Source organism: Carcharodon carcharias, chromosome 15 (genome assembly GCF_017639515.1).
Source record: "Carcharodon carcharias isolate sCarCar2 chromosome 15, sCarCar2.pri, whole genome shotgun sequence".
Lineage (NCBI taxonomy): Eukaryota > Metazoa > Chordata > Chondrichthyes > Lamniformes > Lamnidae > Carcharodon > Carcharodon carcharias.
In genome coordinates, this window is record NC_054481.1 from 98,844,446 (window position 1) to 98,868,978 (window position 24,533).

Below are 24,533 nucleotides of genomic sequence, written 5' to 3' on the forward strand. Positions count from 1 at the left end.
CACATCTGAGTCATTTTTACTGAGTCACTTGTAAAATCTGTGGGAGAATTTTCTCCATGTTGGGGGGTTTTGACGGGAGTGGGCGTGGGCTGTGCCAGTTAAGGCCCACCCAGCATGATGCGCACCCGGAAGCGCTGAGCGCTCCCTGTGCAGGTGGGAGGGAGTAGGCTGAGTTGAGGCCTGTGCTCTTTCGCACATGTGTGCAAAAGAGCACAGAAATCTTCCTGAGGCAGCTCCGTGCCTCGAGACTAGTTTGATTTTGGAAAAGTGTAATAAAGAAAAAATAATTTAAGACATGTCCCCTCATGTGACAGTGTCAAATGAGCTGGGACATGTCAATGAATTTTATTAAAAACTTTTATTAAACTTTAAAAGCCTTCATGAAACCTCATCCCGCCCATGGATAAGATTTCGTGATAAATGCAAAGGCTGCCTGGGCTCTTAGCCCGCCCGCCAACCTTAAGGTTGGATGGGCAGCTCAGTTAATTAGTTTAATTTGTGTTTAAATGGCCTCAATAGGCCTTTGACAGTTCGGGCATGCAGCTGACTCAGGTGCACACCGGCCAAACTCTAGATCTGAATGATGCGCTGTGACGTTGGGACGCATGCCCGATGTCACCACGCATCATTGAACGCGTCGGCAAGCACCCCGCTTGACCCGAAATACTGGCCCTGGTGAATTTTCAGTCCCCATTGGACTGAAGACGTTGCTTTGGAGTGTTCCAAACTCTGCTTAAAAGCTGATTTTCTCACTGAAGAATGTAGCTGAAGGGCTCAATGCCTGAGAACATCAAGATTGAAGAAAACAGGAAAGAAAAAAGCAAGAAAGGGAAAACAGATTGAAGATATAAAGAATTCTTGAATTTCTATAACACTGTATCACAATTCTCAGAACAATCTCGGTGCTTCACTTACAAGGAGCTGTTCTGAACTACAATGATGATTGTGTAAGCAAGGGCACCATTTTGTGCAAATGTGTAATCACCTATAAGTAATTCTCAGCTCTTACCAAGAGCTCCAAACCAGCAATAAGATGAATGATAGTTACTCAGACAGTGCTGTTCACACGACTTCAAGTTTTAGTTTGTGAACATTTATGGAGGTTCTGAGAAAGGATGAACCACATGTGAGGGTGCAGCAGCAGGTAATTATGGGGAAATCAACCTCTAAATCATGCAAATTCTGCGAAAGGATCTGAAAATATTATCAAAGCATTCAAAAATATACATATTTAGGGAACAGTAACACGCAAAAGTTTAAAATGAACACACAGACCTAACTTACTCATTTACGGAAAGCTGTTTTAATCCTGGACATTACAACCATATTCCCCAGTAGCTTGACCAACATGTGAGAGCCTCACATTGGGCAAGCAATGAGTGGAAAGTTATTTATTCACCATAATTGTTCTCCATCATTTTGAAGCAAGCTTCTGACAAATAATACCTAACACCATCCGAGTCATGGTGAAGGGCAGCGAGCAAGGAACAGGAATGGATAGGACCTTCTTCACCAAGAGGATCCTATTCAAGCTGTGTGGTTTCGAGGCTGCGGAGATCTACTGCCTACAGGATTTCCCCAGCGCTGGTTTCTTTGATGTGACCTTCAAGCACGTGGCAGCTTGTGTCAAACTCCTGAAGGTGTTTGAGGAAAAGAAAGACCTGCCAGAAATGAAGATCCTGACGGCGGAGCCGTTCTTTGTTCTACTGTTGCATCGTGAACGGGTTGCGACTGTGCATCTGTACAACCCCTACGTCCCTGTCGCTGACGTGCTCACCTTCTTTACCAGGTACTTCGATAAGGTTGGGAGCTGCACTGAAGTTAAAGATAATTTGGGGATCTGGACATGTAAATGCCAGGTTAAGGTAACGCTCAAGACCGACGGTAAGGGAGCCGTTTTCCACCCCCCTTCCAGATTCGCTATCGGGGAAGCCGTGGGTACCCTGTCTACGCTGGGCAACCCAAACTTTGTCGCTCATGCGACAAGTCTGGTCATGTGGCAGCCAATTGCAGTGCTGTCCTCTGCAAGATCTGCAAAAAGGAAGGGCACCAGACAAAAGATTGTAAACAGGCTAAGTGCTGCAACCTGTGTGGCAAGGCAAGTCACCTCTACACGACCTGCCCCAAACGTTGCCGTACTTATGCACAGGCAGCTAAAGCCAACGAGGGGGAAGCAGAAGAAATGCCTCGTGTCACTCCAACCACCAAGGCCCCCAGGGAGAACAACGAGACAAAGGAGGACACAGAGAGACAAGTTGTAGGAAAAGATTGGGGCAACAGACAGCCAATCAACAGCACTGCCCCCTGATCCTCCCACTCCTCAGGAGAGTGAATCAATGGAGGAGGAGGAGGCAGCAGTGGGAAAGCAGCAGGGGGAGGGGCAGCTGGTGAAGAGAGCCAAAAGGAAGAAGGGGCTAAAAAGAAACCAAGCCACTTCCCAGACAAGAGTCAAGAGGCGTCTCCTATCCGACACGGATAACAAGAGCAGCAGCTCTTCAGACGAAGAAGTGCCAGGGCGGCGCCAACAGAAGAAGCGGCAAAACGCTAGGGAGTTGGAGGACGAGACACCCAAGCTCCAGAACATTGGAGACAATAAGGAGACCAGCGCACCCCAACTTGGCTCACAACCCAAAGAGGCCAGTGCACCACAACCCCAGGAATCTGGGAGCAGTGAGGCGCTCAGCGCACCCCAGCTCCGGGAAGCCGGGAGCAGCAACGCCCCAGAGGGGGAGAGGATTGGAGAAGCTTCTCCAACAGAGGACATTTCAAACCCCGCTCTCTGCACGGACCCCCAGATGCCACCCGAGCAGAACACCGCCAATGGGGAGGTTCAGGATGCTTTCCTCAGCCCATCCCAAGTGAAGCAATTTGAGCACACCACGGGCATGAAGGAACTCTCAGAGACAACAGGTTTGGTAAGCGACTAACTGCTTTAAAATGGGTGTAAAGATTGTATCCATAAATGTGCGTAGCATTAAATCTACTACGCGATGTGTTGCGACCTTGGACTACCTTGCCAAGGTAAAAGCTGACCAGGGTCATGAGGACTCGAAACGTCAACTCTTTTCTTCTCCGCCGATGCTGCCAGACCTGCTGAGTTTTTCCAGGTAATTCTGTTTTTGTTTTTGATTTCCAGCATCCGCAGTTTTTTTGTTTTTATCTCTGTGTTTAATTGACTGCCACTGCTCTTCAAGAAATGCCTACCTCCTTGAAGAAGTTCTGTTCCTCTCTGCGACAAGATTTCCGTCCGCCCCCCACACACACACCTTAAACCAGCTTATATTTCAGCTCTTTCCTGGACTCGAACTCAAGTTCTGTCGAAGGGTCATGAGGACTCGAAACGTCAACTCTTTTCTTCTCCGCCGATGCTGCCAGACCTGCTGAGTTTTTCCAGGTAATTCTGTTTTTGTTTTAAAAGCTGACCTGTTGTTTCTGCAGGAGTGTGCGATACCGCACCTCAGCTCCTACAGGCAATGGTCACGATGGTGGTCCCATGGGCCATCGATCTGGTCGGGAGGAAACGACTCTCGTTCCTCCGGCCTGGGGATTCTGCTGCAGGGAGGCAGCTTCACCCGTCTCCCAGGTTAAGGAGGTGGTGGGCGGGCGCCTCCTCGTAGCAGACGTAATGTACAAGAATGCTCCACTCCGTTTAATTAACATCCACGCCCCGTCACAAGGGGCTGAGCGGCTGGAGGTTTTTCAGCAGCTCATACTGCTGCTGGCGACCTCCAGACCGGTCATTCTGGGCGGTGACTTCAACTGCATCATCGATGTGGCTGGACGATCCGGCAGGGCCGACAGCAGATTGGACGCTACGTCCAGATCCCTGATGGAAACAGTAAAGGATGCCAAGCTGCACGACGTCTTCAGCAACCCTGCAGATGGAGCGCAGCGTAGATACACCTGGTCGCGGCCTGATGGGTCCGTCTGTTCCAGGATAGATTTTCTGTTTGTGTCCTGTGCATTCGCAGTCAGATCCACCGACGTCAAGCCGGTGTTCTTCTCTGACCACTGCCTCCTACTGGCTGACTGTCACTTAGAGAAGGACCAGAGGGTTGGCAGGGGGGCATGGAAGCTAAACGTGCAACTGCTGACCCCAGAAAACATTGAGGAGCTCAAGAGGGATTACAAAGGTTGGAGAACCATGAAACCCCACTTTGAGTCACTGACACACTGGTGGGAAGCGATCAAGGGAAACATCAAGAGGTTTTTCGTCCTCAAAGGCACCCAGAAAGCTAGAAAGGAACAGAGGGAAATGTCCCGACTCCAGGAAAACATGCAGAATCTGCTCTGGCTGCAGTCGATGGGGGTCGATATTAAGGAGGAACTCCAAGAGGTGAAGAGCCAGCAAGCCTCGCTCTTTGCCTCGGAGGCCTCCAAGATCATTTTCCGTTCCAGAGTCCGCTCCGTGGAGCAGGATGAGATGTGCTCACGTTTCTTCTTCCAAAAGGTACACAGAGAGAGCTCTGTGATCAGCAGCCTGAACGAAGAAGACGGCTCAGTAAAGTCATTGCAATCTGACATTTTGAGGATTAGCAAATCCTTCTATGCCGGATTATATGACGTGAAGCCCACAGACAGCACGGCCTCCCAGTCCTTCCTGTCCTCTATCACGGAGGTCTTAGATGACAGTACACGGGAGAGTCTGGACAAAGCGCTAACTCCTGACGAACTGAGTGAGACCCTTGAGTCCTTCGAGAAGAGTAAAACTCCCGGAAGCGACGGCTTGCCGGCGGAGTTGTATTCAGCTCTGTGGGACTGGATCGGCCCAGACCTGCTAGAAGTGTACGAGAGTATGCTTCTGGCCGGCAGTATGTCAGAATCCATGAGGAAAGGCATTATCACCCTCATCTACAAAAACAAGGGGGAAAGGGAGGAAATTAGAAATTGGCGACCCATTTCACTGTTGAATGTGGACTATAAAATTCTGTCCAAGGTCATCGCCAATCGGGTCAAATCCGCTCTGGAATTGGTGATCCACCCTGACCAGACCTGCACTGTGCCGGGCAGGAAGATCTCTGACAGCCTCGTGCTGCTCAGGGATACGATTGCCTATGTACAGGACAGGGGTGTGCATACCTGCCTCATCAGCCTGGATCAGGAGAAGGCCTTTGACAGAATATTGCACACCTATATGGTGGATGTGCTTTCCAAAATGGGGTGTGGGGAGGGAATTCGCAATTGGATCCAACTGCTCTACACTAACATAAGTAGTGCAGTCTCAATCAATGGGTGGGAATCAGATAGCTTTCCTATTAAATCTGGATTCAGGCAGGGCTGCCCTCTCTCACCTGTTCTTTTCGTGTGTTGCATAGAACCCTTTGCTGAGTCCATCGGGAAGGATCCGGGCATAAGAGGAGTGACGATCCCAGGTAGTGGAGGCACTCAGATCAAAGTCTCCCTGTACATGGACGATGTCGCCGTCTTCTGCTCGGATCCGCTGTCGCTGCACAGACTTATCCACATCTGCGACCGTTTCGAACTGGCCTCGGGAGCCAAGGTTAATCGTGGGAAGAGCGAGGCCATGTTCTTTGGGAAATGGGCTGACAGATCCTTTGTCCCCTTCACTGTCAGGGCTGATGGCCTGAAGGTGCTGGGGATATGGTTCGGAGGGACCAGGGCACGCGTTAGAAACTGGAAGGAGCGAGTGTCTATGGTGAAAAGGAAACTGGGCATGTGGGAGCGACGCTCCCTCTCCATTGCGGGTAAGAACCTGGTCATCAGGTGTGAGGCACTCTCGCTGTTGCTGTATGTGGCGCAGGTCTGGCCCATTCCACACTCCTGTGTGGTGGCGATCACCCGAGCCATCTTCCGCTTTATCTGGAGGTCGAAAATGGATCGTGTCCACAGGGACACGATGTACAAGCCTCTAGATAAAAGGGGAAAAAACATGCCCAACATCGCCCTCATACTGATGGCCACCTTTGTGTGCGGCTGCATCAAGCGGTGCGTAGACCCTCAGTACGCAGACACCAAGTGTCACTACATGCTGAGGTTCTACCTGTCCCCAGTGTTGCGAAGGATGGGTCTGGCCACGCTGCCGCGGAACGCTCCAAGTAGTTGGACTGTGCCGTACCACCTGTCCCTCGTGGGGAAATTTATGCAGAGAAACACCTTCGACCACAAGTCCATCAGGCAGTGGTCGGCACGTAATGTCTTAAAGGCCCTGAGGGAAAAGGAGAGGGTGGATCCTGTGAGATGGTTCCCTGAGCAGACTGACAAAGTCATTTGGCAGAATGCCTCATCACCAGAACTTTCCAACAAACACCAAGATGTAGCTTGGCTGGTGGTGAGAAAGGCCCTCCCTGTAAGATCCTTCCTACACGCCAGGAGTCTCACCCCCTCTGCACGTTGCCCTCGAGGTGGCTGTGGTGGGGAAGAGACCGTTGTTCACCTCCTTGTAGATTGTGTCTTTGCAAAGAAGGTCTGGAGAGAGATGCAGTGGTTGCTGTCGAGGTTCATCCCGAGCAGTTCTGTGACAGAGGACTCTGTGCTCTACGGGCTGTTCCCAGGGACGCACACCGAGACAAACATCAACTGCAGCTGGAGGATCATCAACTCGGTGAAAGACGCTCTTTGGTCTGCCCGAAACTTGTTGGTTTTCCAGCACAAAGAGTTGTCCCCGACCGAGTGTTGCAGACTGGCACTTTCCAAGGTCCAGGACTACGTGCTGAGGGACATAGTTAAGCTTGGGGCAGCCGCCGCAAAGGCGCAATGGGGAAGGGTCGCTGCCTAAGACCTTTCTGCCACAGTGCACTGGGGGGCTGGGATCTGTAAAGAGCCCCTCAGGCTGTACAGATTAAAATGTATGTCTGCCAATGATTGAAATATTCATTGTTTTTTCTGATACACCTTGTGTTTCATGTTGTAAAAGTTGAACCTGTTTGTATTTTTGTAATGGTGATTTAAAATGTTCGAAATGTTTTTGAAGATTTATGAATAAAGTATATTTTTGCAAAAAAAAAATTCTGACAAATAATAACGTTACAAAGTTCACCAGCCAATTACCTCTGCTTAATTTGCATACATATATAATATAGCTATGGCTGGGGTTTATGCATGATGAGTGGACTTTGTGCCTGAGGTAAAGGCTGACAATAGTTTGAAGGAGAAACCTTCTTTCCACTTTTGTCAGCATCACACACTCGCTCCTCTCTGCTTGAGATTGTGACTTATACCCCTCAACTCTAGAACACAGAAATTACTAAATGAGAAAAGACCAAGGTTCATCTAGTTGCCTTTTACGATCCTGGTAGCATGATAGCACCATCATGGGGTTTTTAAGTAGTCATAGTAATCCATTAGTCCACAATAGTCAGACACGAGGAACACTCCGATGGTGTAGAGCTTTGTGAACCCTTCTTCCACAGATGCAAAATCAACTCAGTTAAAGATTTTCTTGGTGCCCCTGGCACCCTGGCATGACCCTGCAGGAATGCCAAGAAGCAGAGGCCTGAATTTCCAACTTCAGGGCCACAGGCCTGGGGAAAATTCCAAGGGTGGGATTTTCCGGCCCCGACACCGGCGGACATCATCACAGGAGGGGCAGGAAAATGTGGAGAGCCGTTAAAAGCCAACAGCTCTCCACATTGTTCCACCCTGCCCGCAATGATGCTCGCCGGTGTTGGGGCCAGAAAATCCCGCCCCAGATTTTCCAGAAGGTCTTTCCCTTCAAATCCATTCCAGACTATCCAGTCATTTTATGGTGCGACTCCGTCAAGGATTGATGTGTAGGATTTTCATGGAATTTGCACATAAATTGTGTACAGGCCCCAGTACTACAATTATTGTATGGTGGGTACTGTTGAGTCAGAGTTGACCTGAGGCCTCCATGGCCAATAATATAGTGAGCCGGGACCCAGAACAACATTACAGGCTCCTGTGAGATTAATTACACAGATAAGACTCACACTTCCCATCCATGAAAGCATCCTTGACAACCTACTGGTGTCCTGTACCCAAAGCCTCGACTCCCATTGGTTCTGGCACCTGAAGACATGAATCTCAGTTGTCTGTCACATCCAAATCCCTGACTCCCACCGGTCGTCTCTACACAAAGCTGGCATCCTGTATGTGAAACCCAAATACCTGCTGTTTTCAACGCCTAAGGCCCTCAGTCATTTTTGTGTCCTGCTCCTAAAAATGTGATTCCTACTGGCCTACTGGACATGAAGCTCTAACTCCTGCTAATTTCCCATGCCTAAAGCCCCAACTATTGGCCTCCCAGACCTGCAGCCCTAACTCCTGGTGATCTCCAGGACCCAAAACTGTGACTCCCACTGTCTCCCACACCTGGGGCAGGATTTTTAGCTCGGCAGGTGGGCACGTACCCGACCCAATCGAGTGTGAAATGACGCATGATGACCTCGGCCAAGTGTGCTGACGTCAATGCGCAGTCATGCGATAGCTTGGTTGGTGGGCGCATGCCGGAGCTGGCAGCACGCCCACTGACAATTAAAAGGCCTATTAAGGCCATTAAGTTATCAATTATGCTGAATTTTTCATTGCCCATTCAACCTAACGGTTGACTGGCAGGCGAAAAGCACAATTTTTTTGGAAACCTCATCCATGGGCGGGATGAAGTTTCCAAAATCAAATACAAATGAAATAAAAACTTTAATTTTTAATTAAAAACATGTCCCTGCTCGTGTGACAGAGTCATATGCGGGGACATGTTTCATTAATTTTTTTGTGCTATTTAATAACTTTTTCAATATTTTCTTCATCTCCCTGAGGCAGCTCCATGCCTCAAGGAGATTAATCAGCGCTCTTTCGCGCGCAAGCACGAATTGCAAGCTAGGCCTGCTCGCCCTCAACCCCCCAGCCGCACAGGCATTGCTCAGCGCTGCCATTTACGTATCACGCTGGGCTGGCCTTAATTGGCCCACCCGCATTAAATCACGGAGCGCAGCTGATTGCGGGTGGCTGTTGGCTTCCCAGCTGCACCCCTCCCCACCCCCACTGATCCCGCACGCCAAGGGAAAAATTCTGCTCCTGGGGTCCCGAATTCCAAGGGTCTCCTGCATTTGAAACTCTAACTCTCACTGGTCTCCCACACCTGCTAGCCTTCCACAGTCAACACTGTCACTAGCCTGAGGCTGAATTTTGGAGCCGCATGGACTTCCAAATAACAATTATATTCTTCTGTTGGATCCAAAACCCACAGCCTCTGAACAATCAGTTCAGTATTGAATTTTAACTCATCTGTCCTAAACTAGATCTTGACTCCACAAAAATTCTTGTGGGAAATTAATGGGGATTCATGTAATCAAAAGAAATCTGGCACTTCTTTCATGGTGGGTGGGGTTGGTGCAGAATTTGGGGCAGAATCTAAATTTGCTGAGTTTTCATCCTTTCTGTCCAGTTTCAGATGTCCCATTTAAGGAGGAGGGTGGGTGTGTGCTTCATCCACCATCTCCCATGTCCCAGCAGCAGATAGTGGATTCTACCTGTGGAGTTCCATCAAGCTTGGACCTTTTAGGCCCAGTAGATCCTCCAAAAGCTAAGGGCAAACACCAGTCCAGCTGGAGGCTTCTAAAGGCCCCGGAGAGAATTCAATAGGTGGAGAATGCTGACCCTTCCTTATCTGTCGGAAATGACAACCGCTTAGAATCAGTAAACTTTCAACCTGAACAGAGCCTCAGGTGGTGCCCTCCCTCTGCTTGTAAAGCAGGGCAGGTACATCCGATGTGCCTCTCCTGGTACAGACTAAATATCTTGAATATTGAGAACAACCCAATCCCTGATGGGTGGCACATGGCAGGCGGCATAAATGAGGTGAGAGTGGGACTTCCACCCATCAGTGGGAGGAAGCCCCGCCCTTGAGAGCTGCCAGCCAATCTGATTGGTCAGTAGCTCTAGCAGCCCCAGCAACACCAAACCCGCACTGCCAGGACTGCAGGTAGTCCCACAGATGAAGGGGACATGACTACCAGAAAGAGACAAGTCTGAGGTTTTGGACGGGGTAGGATCGGGTAGCCTGGAGGGATGGGGGCAAGGGGGTGGGGGAGATTGGTTTGGAGGCCAGGTGCGGAGGAACAAATGGGCATTATCATTTTTGGGGGAGGTACCCTTGATGTGCACAGGGCACTCCACAAAGGACAGACACCCCCTTCCTTCCCGCTTTTTAAGCAGTTTGCATAAAAAAGGCAGCCTGCCCACCTCTGCACATGCCAATCATACTATACTATGGGCAGTGTATCATCCAGGTCAACTGGCTTGGTAACAAGTGCAATTGATCCTTAATTATTTATTTAAAAATGGTGCATGGGCTGCCAATTTCAGCTCCCACCCACCTAGCATTTAATGGGGTCAGCTCAGGGGTGGACGGATCAGCGATGGGCTTGCCACCCCTCATGTTTTACATGCCCCCTCCAACCCCTACTGTTGTATACACACCTGGTGAGGGGGCTGTAAGATCCAGCCTCATGAAGACTAGAATATTCTGACTGAAAACTTTTACCCTCCTTCAACAGAGTCAGAAGATTTGATGAAGATAAGCAATGCGCACAAAAAAGTTGGTAGGACGGCAGTTAGAAAAGAGAATTGGGGTATTACACTGAAGAGAATGAGAGACAAAGTAAGGGGAAGGGTTAAAAATTTAGATATGAAAACCCCTGAAATCTTGTCGCTGCCTTATCTGCCCAGATTGAACTTGTATTGACGCCATCCCCAATCTTGGCAAAGGGGTTATTTATATTTTTGTTTATTCATTCCTGGGATGTGGGTGTTGCTGGTTAGGCCAGCATTTATTGCCCATCCACAAATGCCCTTGAGAACATGGTGGTGAGCTGCCTTCTTGAACCACTGCAGTCCATGTGGTGTAGGTACACTCACAGTGCTGTTGGGGAATTCCAGGATTTTGACCCAGCAACAGCAAAGGAATGGCAATATATTTCCAAGTCAGGATGGTGTGTGACTTGGAGGGGAACTTCCAGATGGTGGCGTTCCCATGTATCTGCTGCCCTTGTCCTTGTAGATGGTGGCGGGTTGTGGGTTTGGAAGATGCTGTCTAAGGAGCCTTCAGTTCCTGCAGTCCATCTTGTAGATGGTAAACACTGTGTGTTGGTGGCGGAGGGAGTGAATGTTTGTGGATGGGGTGCCAATTAAGCAGGCTGCTTTGGCCTGAATGGTGTCAAGCTTCTTGAGTGTTGTTGGAGCTGCACTCATCCAGGCAAGTGGAAAGTATTCCATCCTGTCTTGTGCCTTGTAGATGGTGGCCTGGCTTTGGGGAATCAGAAGGTGAGTTACGCATTGCAGGATTCCTAGCCTCTGATCTGCTCTCGTAGCCACAGTATTTATATGGCTAGTCAAGTTCAGTTTCTGGTCAATGGTAACCCCCAGGATGTTGATAGTGGGGAATTCAGTGATGGTAATGCCATTGAACGTCAAGGGGCAAAGGTTGGATTCTCTCTTGTTGGTGATGGTCATTGCCTGACACTTGTGTGAATGTTACTTGCTACTTGTCATCCCAATCCTGGATGTTGTCCAGGTCTTGCTGCATTTGCACATGGACTGCTTCAGTATCTGAGGAGTAGTGAATGGTGCTGAACATTGTGCAATCATCAGCGAACATCCCCACTTCTGACCTTATGATGGAAGGAAGGTCATTGATGAAGCAGCTGAAGATGGTTGGGCCGAGAACACTACCCTGAGGGACTCCTGCAGTGATGTCCTGGAGCTGGAATGATTGACCTCCAACAACCACAACCATATAAATAGGATGGGCACTCGTGTCATTTAGTGCACTCTAGCGGCATTCACTTGCCATCTGCCAGGATCTTGTATGTTTCAATGAGATCTCCTTTCATAAATTCCAGAGAGTATAGGTCAAATTTACTCAGCCTTTCATCACAGGACAACCTCCTCATGCCAGCAACCAATCTAGTGAACCTTTGCTGTACCACCTCCAATGCAAATATATCCTTCCTTAAAAATGGAGACCAAAACTGCACAGATTACTCCAGTGCGCTTCCTGATCTACGGGCACCTCATGAGGAGGGGGGCTGGGAGGAAGGAGGATCTCCTCATGAACCAAGTTGGCCATTAACAGGTCCAGGCAGCAGGCGATCGTGGGCGTCGTCCAACCCAACTGTTTCCTGCTCTTTCGCAGCTACACGGCCAGGTATCCCTGGAGAGGGAGCACGTGATGTCAGCCGGCACCATTGAGGTACTCGGTGGGCACCGCGTGGACTGGAACATTTTATTGACCCTGTTAGTGACATTTTGGTTTAACGTTTGCAATTTTACTTTAAATTGTGTCTTTGTTTTTGCATTTTCCCTTTAAGGGGCTGCCTTTTACTTTGTCCTTAATTTTGTTAATCCAGTTTACTTGGTTGGCTCAAAAGAGTTACTCCAGTGCGGTCTCACCAAAGCCCTTTACAATTGTAGCAACACTTCCTTATTCTTATCTGTCACTCTCCTTACAATAAAGGCCAACATGGCATTTACCTTCCTAATTGCATGCTGTACCTGCATGTGTACGTTCTTGTGTTCCTTGTACGAGTACACCCAAGTCCCTCTGAACACAAAAATTTAGAGGTTTCACACCTATTAAATGCTATTCTGCTTTTCTGTTCTTACTACCAAAGTAAATAATCTGACTCTTTCTTTTGTAATGGCATTTGATCACTATGATAATAAATCCCCATAGTAAGGGTAATGCTCTGGGGACCTGGGTTCAAATCCCACCATGGCAGATGATGAAATTTGGATTCAAAAATCTGGAATTAAAAGTCTGATGATGACCATGAAACCATTGCCAATTGTCATAAAACCCATCTGGTTCACTATTGTCCTTTAGGGAAGGAAATCTGCCATCCATACCTGGTCTGGCCTACATGGGACTCCAGACCCATAGCAATGTAGTTGACTCTTAACTGCCCTCTGAACAAGGGCAATTAGGGGTGGGCAATAAATGCTGGCCTAGCCAGCAATGCCCACATCCCATGAACAAATAAGGAAAAGATTAGGAAATAAATATTGGGTCATTAACCCTATCTTAGTACCCAAGTATTTGTGCTTTATTAAGTCCATGGTTACCTTGGCAGCCACAGGCAGTGTTGTCCATGGTCTGGTGGGAGGCTTGTGTTGTCATGGCAGCAGGTGACATATCTCAGAGATGGGCTTCTTGGTGAAGCAAAGGCACTTTGTATATTCCTTCTGAGGACAGTTAGTGTAGAAGTACTCATTGAATACTTCCTTTGGATATGGCCTCTTGCACCCTGCCCTCTTCCTCGAACTTCTGGATACTGCTCAGGGGGTGATTTCCTTGCTGCTCCCCAACATCCTCCAGCCCTGAAGGAAACCCAAGGAACCAGCCATGATTGTGTTATAAAAGCTGATTACAGACACAAATTACTTCCGGGCATATTGAGCTTTTGAAGGAAGACGTGTGTGTTTTTAAAGAAATACAAGCAAGGACATTGAGCAAAAGATAGCTGATAATGTAAAATGATTACTCTCTGGAAAATTCCTTTGTGAATTATGCTGACAGACCCCCCCGAGAGAACATGGAATGTCACACCTGAAAAGATGTCATGTTTTCTTCAAGCAGAAACACTTGAAAGGGAAATAGTAAGGATACAAAAGACTTAGCTTTTATTTCCTGTGGCTGCAGAGACAAAAGACTGATTACCACATCTCAGCAGTCATCTAAAATATATCCCCTGTTGATTCATATCTCAGAATGTGTGAAATTGTCAGAGACCAAAGAAAACAGACTCTTGGTGCTAGACATTTATTTTTCCTTTATAAGAATAAATTGGGTAAAATGGGTTAAAAAACTAGCTGCAGAACAGTGCTAGTGTGCTGTGAGAGTGACAGCACAAGAAGATCCTGCAGTTGCAGGCAGTCTCTAACTCAGCTGCAGAAGGCAAGGCTCAACAGAAATAGGACACCTTCTTCAGCCGACCTGCAGAACCAAGTGTCTCCAGACCAACTACTAAATTGCCAAAGTCAGCACTACTGGCAACTTAACGGATGCAACATTTTGCCATTTATGCCTCACGGACAAGCCAAAGGCTGATTTGTATATTTTTTAAAACTTTTATTTAGGCTCTTAACGTCTCATTTCTGATCTGTGTGCATATGTGTATCGTTTTTGTTATTTTTCTCAGGTTTTTAGTAACTAATAAACTTACTCTTTCTTTGACTCAAGAAAGCCTGTTTAATTTGGCTCCTTCTCAAACTGGGAACTTGGACTGGGAAGAGATATTCACGGCGGGAAGGGATAAATTAAACCTTGTTGCGACCAGCTGAGGGGGTTGAGTAAAGAAAGAGAACCAGCTCATTCCTCCTCACCTGGAAGCATAACAAAATTGGGTCCCATTCAGGAAGTTAAAAAATTGGGGCACCTCACCGAGGAACCAGTCGTAACAATTGCAGCAAAACAATTTCTGCCATAAAGAGCACAAAATCTTCCTCTGTGCGAAGTGAACTTTCCACAGTGATAAAACACACCAGGAAATGTCTAGAAGTTAACCAGCTGCCTGAAATGATAAACCAGCAACTAACTGGTAAATACTGCATCATCTCTATGAATAGTGCTGGTGAGGGGTCCTCCCTGCCAGTTAGTACCATGCTATGCTGTGTGAGTTCAGTACATAGTAAGTGAAGTGTTGGGACAATCAAATATGGAAAACAGGTTCTGTAAGAGTGCAGGAACCTAATTTTAATTAATTATTCCCCCAGATCCCAATGCTTGCTCCTAAAGCCAACACTGACACCTTCACTAATATGGCAAGTGGTGCACTTTTGGCCAAAAATGTGCAAGCTTATCCTGCCCACCAATAAATGGGTACTCTGCAGCTAAACGTTCACTTGTTGGCATACTGCCCATCCCGAATCAATGCCCAGTGAGCTGCCTCGCATTCCAAAGATTGACTCTGCCCTGCACAGGTGAAAGTGGAGCAGGATTGGGGCCTCTCAGGAGCTCCAATGGCCAGAGGGCATTGAGCATCTCAGTTGTCAGAGTTTGGATCTAAGCGGCCTGGCTCCACCTCTGCTGAAGCCAAGAGGATTGCACTATGGAGGAATGCTAGGAAAGGGAAGCCTAAAGCTTTGTATTTCATCAAGGCTATTTCACAATGAGTGGATGAGGAAATGTTGTGGTGTGAAGCTTCCATTGTTGAATGTGCTGCAACACATTCCCTTGTTGTCTACTCTTTGTTGCTGGGCAACAACTCGCCAGTTCATGAATCGACTGGGACCAGCTGGACAGAATGTGCAATGGGTGGTTGGTTGGTTATAAATCTGTTTTCTGTCAGTGGGATGTGATTGTTATCTTGGTCCAATAGTGGGAACGACCTGAACCTTCAGCTTTTAGGGTGCCCCTGGCATTGCAGACAGCAATGTCATTGGCTGATGCTACACTGGGTCACCACCTTCCTCCTCCTTTTTCTCTACCTTTTCCTCTTCCTCCTCCTTCCCGAATTCATCCATTGATGATGTATGCTCAGCGCTTTATTCCTCTTGTAGCTTCAATCCTCGCTCTTACATATTGTTGTGCAGAGGGCAGCACTACATGATCAATCTGGAGATGCTGGCTGGTACAGACTGAAGGGCAGCCCCAAATCTGTCCAGGTACCTCAAGGACATCTTGAGCATGCCTATGGCTTACTCAATGACACATTTGAATGACAAATGGCTTTCATTGTACCACTCATAGGTTTGATTAGTTGGGTTTCTGATGTGAATATTTGAGGTGGCTATCCATTGTCTCCTAGTAGCCACCCCTTGAATCAGCCAGAAGTGCCAACACATGTGCTCATTTATTCTGATTGCCATCAGCACAGGCAGAATTCACATAATTGCCGGCTTTGGAAAACAACCCATTAGTGACCTCCCTAATACATTTACGTGCAGCTGACTGGGAGATCCTAGATATATCTCTGGCAGAGGTCTGGAAGAATTTGGAGCAAAAAGCATTGGTCACTTTCACAGCCACTGGTAAGGAGTGGTTGCCAAGTCCAGCAGGGAGCATGTCTTCCTCAAGGAAGCGCTGGGTTTCTGTCACCACCTGATACGACACTCCCAATCTCTGGGTGCACTGCTCTTTTAATAGCTCTACGAAGCCATGACTCTGTTACATTTTGTCTCCTACAACCTTGACTCTTCTGCTGGTTCCATCTCCACTGCTGCACCCCTCTCAGCTAACCAGCTGCGGGTGTCTCCATCTCTGGCTGTTTTTGCTGCTGATACTCACTTTGCTCTTGTTTGCTACTAAGGTCCAATTTATGGCAGTCATGGGGCTGCACTTTGTGATCTTGAGTGTTAATACCTCCACAATGCAGGAATTATCCTCTCCCCCTTAAGTACTCCTGGTGGGAGGTAAGAAAGCAGCTGTGAGCACTGAGCATTTTTTTGCTGTCGTCTGCCTGACTTCTAATGAACCATATGAATTGACATTCTTACCTTGGCCTGGTTTCGATGGCAAGCTTCAGGAAGTTTGGGAAACCAGTAGATGTACCACCAAGTTTAAATGCCAGTTGAAATATCACTGCCATTCAGGGATTTACATATTCAACTCACTAACCTGCCGCTCCAGATGGAGTAAAGCACGTGAGGCCAAATGCACCCGAGTTAAATCAATACGTTGGAGCGCACTTGCAGACATTTTTGCCGACTTTAAACCCTTCACCTGTGCCATGTACTCCTCAATGTTAAAACGCCCCCCCATTATTTTTCTTCTGGTTTTAGATTTCAAACTTGTGGACTGCAAGGTTAACCTATGATGGGTTTGAGAAAAGCCATTTGGCCCCATCAAGCTCATTGCCCAAGCATGGCTGATGCAGTCTGAAATCCTTCAATTCACCAAAATGGCCATGATCTTTCCCGATCACCCATGTGAATCAGATTTATTGACATATCTATGATTGTCAATGCTCTTTTCTGACGGTGGTCAATCCAATGTATTTAATTCAGATAAATGAAAGCAGCTGGCACTGGCATTACTTGTTTTGGTTAAATTACTTGAATACAGATGTTTCCTGTAACTTTCCATCTCACATTTTTCTTTTTCTGTAAGAACATCGAGGCCTATGTGCATGTTTATTTGATTTCCTTGTATACTTTTGATAAGAGTCACTTAATCTGAGTTGAGCAAGATGCAGACCTGGAAAGGAGAAGATTAGAGGGAGCTTTCAAACACACCACTTGCTACTTACTTTAGAACTCTTAATTGTACAGCATTTTAGGTGAGTGCATAGCACAAGTGCCTTGGAATCAGAAGATAGTGGATTCAAATCTTACTCTAGGACTTGAATACATAATCTAGGCTGACGTGGCAATAGTGAGGGAGTGCTGCACTGTTGAAGGTGTCATCTCTAGGATTGGATATTAAATAGAAGTCCTATCTATCTGCTTTCAAGAAAGTAAATGGCACGACTCTCAGAAGAACAGGGAATTCTCGCAATCAGAAAATCAGCCGACTCTCACTGTCTAGCCTCACACCTAAAGGCTGAAGTCCTAAAAGACAGCCTGTGCCTTTGGAACTGAGTCCATAAAGATCAATGTTTTTGAGAAAAAAAGAGCACTGGACTGAAAAAAAATATATATTATCAATTTCAAATTAGCCACAGCATAAAGAGGATCAAGGGGACCAACTCCCAGCGAAAAACTTAAGGGACATTTTGGCATGAGCGCGAAAGTTGCAGGAGATCCTAGGTCTCAAAACTACATAAGTGCCTGGTACATGCACAGAAAGGTTTTAAGTAAGTGAAATGGGGGAGGATGAGCCAAGAACAAAGAGGAATGTTTGGGATAGGATGGAAAATAGCAGAGATTAAGGACAGAATTGTCTCAGCTTTGCACTAAGTGCAGTTTACCTGCCGGCCGCGGTGTTGGGTTTTCACACATTTCATCCCAAACCCACCGTATTACTTATGTGTTTCCGGGAAGCACACCGTTTCCATGGCGGACAGGCTCTCATTCGCCAGCCATGTCATCACCTCACTGTTTTATCAAACCAGGCGCTACATTTAAAATACAGCTGCGCTCAATGCTTCCAGCCCAGGACTGCAACAAAGAAGACATGGCCCTGAAAGGCAAAAAGACTGCAGCCCTCGAGCACCTTTTGGATGCCGTGGAGGCCCACTGTGATGTCTTCTACCCCCGCTCTGGCCACAGGAGGGGCATCTCATTACTACTACAGTTTGGTAGGCAATGGCAGTGGTGATTAGTGCCAATGTTGCACAGAAGAGGTTGGCCATCCAATGCAGATAGAGGATGAATGATCTCATCTGTGCCGCCAGGGTAAGGCAACCATTTTACCACTCTAAACTCACACATTCAAGCCCATCACACATTCAGTGGCATCTCACTCACTGCCAGCTCAAGGGACACCACCACTCTCTCTCTCACACACACACCCTCACGTCTCCATCTGGCCTCATCTCCTCTGGAGACTGCCTCCTCAGCCTTCACCATCTTGAGGCCACTTGCACAGATCAACATGTGTCCCCACACACACCCTGCGATATCCTCCTTCCCCAGTACAGCCCTGCAGCCTTTTCTCTTGCCCGAGGCCACTTCTCCCCCCTCTCCGAGCAAGCCCTAGCTCTGCAGCCATTGAAAAGCCACCCACATGTGGCTGGCCTGGTAGATAGAGACCTGCCCAGGAGCCCCCCTAAAAGTGATGTGGTGCTGTCTGTGAAGTCTGGCGCTGATGACTGTGAGTGCTGCCTGGAGCAAGGTAGGAAACAAACCTTGAAGTCTCAAGTGACGTGCATCCCATCAACTGCACACCTTATATATGCTGTTGTGAAACACATCAGTGTGTTTTCCCGCTGATATGGGCAGACAATGCGGCAGGGGCTGGCCTTACAATGAAATGCTGATGTATTGCAATGAGATTCCTGACATCCGATGGGGGGGAACGTGACCCGCCATCTGTGGGCGGAGCGGATGATCGCAAACTGGTTTCACAACGTCATGAAACTGATTTTTGGCCTTCTAGCCGTACTGTCCGCTCACGCCACCAAATACGCCCGACACTGGCGGGCATGGAAAATCCCAAACTAAGTGACAAAAAGATTGGTGGCTAAAGGCCAAAGGAAGTGGTAATGGGACAAGTAAAGAGACAGTGTCTAGAGGAGCTGTGAATGGCAGAATGATGCTGCCAATCAAAGCAAAAACTAGAAAAAATGGAGATTAATACCGAAACAAGCAAAGAAAAAGTCACAGCTGTCTTCACTCTAGCATGTTTTAAATTAATCTAATGCTCTTAAGAGCTGATTTTTAATATAATTATTGGGCCATTTTGAACACAGTTTTTTTTCACAGCCAACATTCAACTCAGTGCTTGGTAGCTCAGTGACTGATTCAAAATACTTCATCCATAACTTTTATACAGTAAACAAAAATGATGTAACCTTGACACATACCTGTAGGGAGAGTATCAACGTCCAGTATGATAAAGTGTCCTTCAGTATTTTTATAAAGTATACTTTAATATTCTGGAAAGGTAATGATTGACCTTGTAGTGTTTGAGTTGATATAAAATGCTTGCTGATCATTTATTTAATTGGTGCCAAAGGAACATAATGGAAGCCCTGCTCATTATTCTGCTTGCGGCCAGTGGTAAGTTAACTGATGTTTGAGCCCAATTGAACATGAATACTCTAACATTGTAATTTAAAGAGAAATGCAGAAATTCTCCTCAGTCTCAATCCTAGTCAGGGCCTACAGCTCCAAACTGACCGTAATTTAGATTCTTGCTCCAAGACGCCATAGGATAATGATTGGGGATTGGGAAATGTCACACTGGTTGTGAGTGCTCTTTTAAAGTTGTGTTTCTTTCCTACCTCAGGCTAAGAGGCATCTTTGCAACAGGGCAGAGGAAGCTTTATTCTGCATCTAGTTGTTGTGCATCTGACCTGGGAATACTTGGTGGTGGCACTGGGTACTTGAAATGGAAAAGGATGAAATGTCATGCACATTGATGTATATAAGTTAAAGTATAAAAAAAATCAGAAATGCTTGAAGTGTAAAACCCCGGGGGTTGGTTGTACTTATTTTAATCTACATATCTTCTTGTGGTATGACTAAACTGAGAAGGTAGAAAACCAGCCTGTTGCCAATCCAATGTCAATGCTGGTCATGGTAGAGTCCAACAGGTATCTGGTGTTTATATTTGCCATTTTCTGTAAATAGTACCCCCAGAGCTGGCACCAGATATGCAAAAGAACAATAATGTTGGACTCCTGTTAGAGCTAGAGGCATCCAAATAACAGAGCAGCCAACAGATTGCCCAGATGAAATGTTTCCACCTGTCACCTGCATACTGCCCAGCCCCAGCAAACGTTGCTGCAAAAAGAGGGTGGAAAGTGAAGTCAGACAGACGAACTGAAGGTAAAGGCAAAATACTGAAGATGCTGGAAATCTGAAACCCTTGGCTAGAAACTGAAGGATTCAGCAAGTTCAGCAAGGGATAGCATAATTTGATTTCATAGTTGAATTACAGTGTACGTGGAATATATTTTCTTGGTGCTTTTATAAGCTGCTAACAAGTGCTTAAGTGATCATAAGATAAATACAAATAATAAAAGCCACTTGCCCCATTTTCACTCATTTGCTCAGAAGATGAAACCGAAACCAACTAGCTGTCACAAAGCAAAACTGGCACTTGAAACAAGACAAGGGATTTGCCTCCACTGCCCTACCGAATGGTCTATTCCCAGTACCAAATACACATTGTGTAAAAAAATTATGAACAACATCACTCCTAAATTATTATGGCCAACATCACTCCTAAATTTCCCTTTCAACCAAATTGAACCTGTAACCATTATCCTACTGTGATGCTCTGCCTTTGAAATCGTTGTCCAATTTTATCTTCTCTAAACTGTTTAATATATCTCGAATACTCCTTTAAGGTCCAATCACCAACCTTCAAGATAAAAATGTCTCATTTTACAGATATTGATGTGAGTGGAACATTTGTCTTTTCAGCTAATGCCTGTGGAAATCCCAGCTACCCACCTTTTATGACAAGGGTAGGTAGTCAATGGAGTTGACGCTAGACCATTCAGCTGGCCCTGGCAGGTGAGTTACAGATGGAATGCCATTGCTGACAGAAAAGGGATACTCTTTGCTTTCCAATGCCTCACTGGTAAATGTGTTGCTCAGTGTGGCATTGTTCGATGAGCTCTTGGGCAGAATTTTGCCCTCATCGGGCGGGCTCGGTGGGGATGAGTGGGAGCGGTCGGGTAACCGACCACCACCTGTTTGGGCCCCAACCGCGATTTCACACTGACCAGCCAATTAAGGCCCACCTAGCATGAAACACACGCTGTAGCACTCAGCCCTGCCTGTGTGTGTGTGTGAGTGTGTGTGTGTGTGTGTGTTTGGGGGTAGTGGGGGGGGCGGGAGTGAGGAGGGCAAGCGCAGAGGTTTGCGCATGCATGTGGATGCACGCAGGAAAAGCTACCTGAGGCATAGCGCTGCCTCAGGGAGATAAAGATTTTTGAAAATAGAAAAGAAAGATTTTAAAAATGTTAACAACATATTCCCTCATGTGACTCTGTCACATGAGCAGAGACATGTTAAAACTTAGTTTGAAAAATTTATAATTTTTTTATATGACTGATCAAAACCTCATCCTGTAAGGTTGGACGGGCAGCGAAAAATTTCACTTAATTAAATCTTTAATGGCCTTAATAGGTCTAATTGTCAGCGGGCACGCTGCCAACTCCCATGCACACCCGCCAACTGAAATATCGTGCGAATACGCGATGACATCGGGACACTCGCCCGACATCATTGCACATCATATTACACTCGTTCGGGTCAGACACGAGCCTGTCTTCCGGCCGAGCAGAAAATTCTGCCCCTTGAGTTCAATCCCCAGTCTCTGATGGGTTGTTTGATCTCAGCTGGGACAGCAGCAGAAGGGTCACAACTGACCTTACTGCACCTAAGTAAAGAAAGGAATAAGAATCACTTGGGATTGCCACTGTTGATCACTAACTATTGACCAATCCTGGTAAGTGTGCCTGTTTTAGGTGAGCAAAGGTTTAAAGGAAAGAAATAAAGACTTGCATTTATAAGAGACCTTTCACAACCTCAGGAGGTCCAAAAAACACCTTACAGCCAAGGTTTAGGCTTGATGTTGGAATTCAAGGTGGCTCCTGGTTTGGCAGCTCCGTCCTGTCTTCATTCATGTGCTTGTTTTGGCTACTGCTCCAGATCAAAGTTCATCACTCCTACTCTCCTTGTGTAGCTTGGTATCAAATTTTGTTTGATAACGCTGCAATGAAGCCCTTAGGAAAATTTACAGGCACTATACTAATGTAAGTTGGGGTTGTTGATGATGCCCTCCACAATTGAATAGGCCTCCAAGGCTCACTACCTAAGCTCACTGCAGAGAATGATCCCTTGGGCAAAGTACCAAAGTGTTGTTTAAGCCCAAGAACCCCAGAAAGAAATAGCATCATCAGGAGAGGGGAAGTGGAGATTAGGAGATAAAGGGAAATCAAAGAAAATTGCTCTTTATGTTGCAAATCACTTTTGGGAAATTCAGTCAGTTGAGCATCAGACCGTGGGTCAGGCAACCCAGGGTTTGAATCTTAATAGGGGTCACTCGACCTTAAACCTTCCATGTACCATATTCACATATAGGGAGAAAACAGGAGATGACAAGGACTGAACAGAACTTGCTCCACTGATTGAGGATGTGACCTTGGATGACGCTGGCCATTTGACAATGGAAATGGAGCCCCAGTAGATGGCCGTGTATAATAGTTGCTGATTTCTGAGAATATGCTGTTTTTCTCACTGTCTCTCTCTGATTTATTGGTAGATTTCCTTGAAAGTGGATCGAGGATCATATTTATCCCATACCTGTGGAGGAATCCTGATTGACAGTCACTGGATTGTAACAGCAGGGCACTGCATCCAGTGAGTGTCTATTCTGAGAGATAAGCTTTTGTAAATACTGTTCCCAATGTAGACCACTGAAGACTAACTGCATTTGTGCCACAGTCTTCTGTCCATTATTTTACAGGAGACATTCACCCAGGAGAATGCATCACTTGAAAGTGCAGACAGTAAATTATCATATAAATGCTGTAAGTGTTTGGCAGCCATGATCGGCAACATTTAAGTTCTAAGCCAACAAGGATATTTTTGCCTTTCATACTCCTGGTGTATTGGGAATTTAGCCATGAGATTCCCAACACCACGATATTTCTGATGCTCTGCGTTAAAGAGTTATAAAGTTGAAAATGTGCCCATAAATTGTTATACCAAGTTTCTTTGCACTATTTTAATATTGCATCTTATCCTCAAAGTTCAAGCCAGTCCTACTATGTGGTCCTCATGGACTATGACAGGCGTGTGGATGAAGGTTCAGAAGAGACTATAGCAGCTGCCAAGATCTTTGTTCACCCTCAGTGGAACCCCAGTTGCCTGTCCTGTGGGTAAGGTGGTGTGCTTGATTTTTCAGTCTCAATTGTCAAACTGACTTGCAGTTTTAACAGTGGTGTGGTGAATCTGTGAATCAACAAAAACAACTTATATTTATACAGCACCTTTAACATAATGAAGTATCTCAAGGCGCTTCACAGGAGCTTTATGAAACAAAGTATGACACTGAGCCACAAAAGGAGATATTAGGTCATATGACCTTGGATGACTCATTCACAGGGAGTGTGTGTTGATGAAAAACATCTTTCAATCCATTAATTCTACCTATTGCATATGACAACTTCCTGAGATGCATTATGCCCTATTTTTGTAATATAGCAAAACATCACAAAGAGCTTCAAAGAAACATTACCAAAAAACATTCAACACTGAGTCATGCAAGGAGATATAAGGACAAGTGACCAGATGTGGGTTTTAAAGAATGTCTTCAAGGCAGAAAGAGAGGTAGAGAGCAGAGAGCTTTGGAGAGAGAATTCCAGAGCTTAGGGCCTTGGTAGCTGAAGGTATAGCTGCCAATGGTGGCACAATTAAAATTGGGAATGTGAAAGAGGCGGGATTAGAACAGTGCAGAGATTTCGGAGGGTTGTAAGACTGGAGGAAGTTACTAGGCAGCATTAACTGCTGTAACTAGGAGGATAATACCTTAGGTAAAATAGTTTTCTCACCTTCCTTATTTCACTTGAAGCTTATTAATTTTATATTCAATCCATTTGGTTCTGCACTTAAAGTCTAATTTAAGTAACCTTTTTTATAACCGCAACACTAATGTTTCCTGCACATCTTATTCATTTCTCTGTTTTGTAAGTAAGATCATTTCTGTGAACTTTTCTCTAATAACTTAGAGTCTCACTTCAATACAGGAATCATCCTTGGTGCATGTCCCTGATTTCTCGCAATCCATCAATCCCTCTTAGAGAATTAAATGCCCAAAATTTCTCCCAATAGGAGAGATTTGAATGGAAAATTACAGGTTAAGGTTGTCAATTTCCCACTATGGCCCAGCTCTGGCATGGTGAAAATCCCAGAAAAGGCTGGAAATTCTAATTTCCACCCGAACACGGAACATTCCATTTTCGTGAGGGTGGGAGTGAAGTAAGGCTGGGGTTCGC

The 24,533-nt window shown here is 46.3% G+C and overlaps 1 pseudogene; it reads left to right on the top strand.

Moving 5' to 3' along the window:
* Positions 1-8,360: 8,360 nt before the first annotated feature.
* LOC121288430 overlaps positions 8,361-24,533 on the top strand; it is a 33,958-nt pseudogene continuing 17,785 nt past the window's right edge.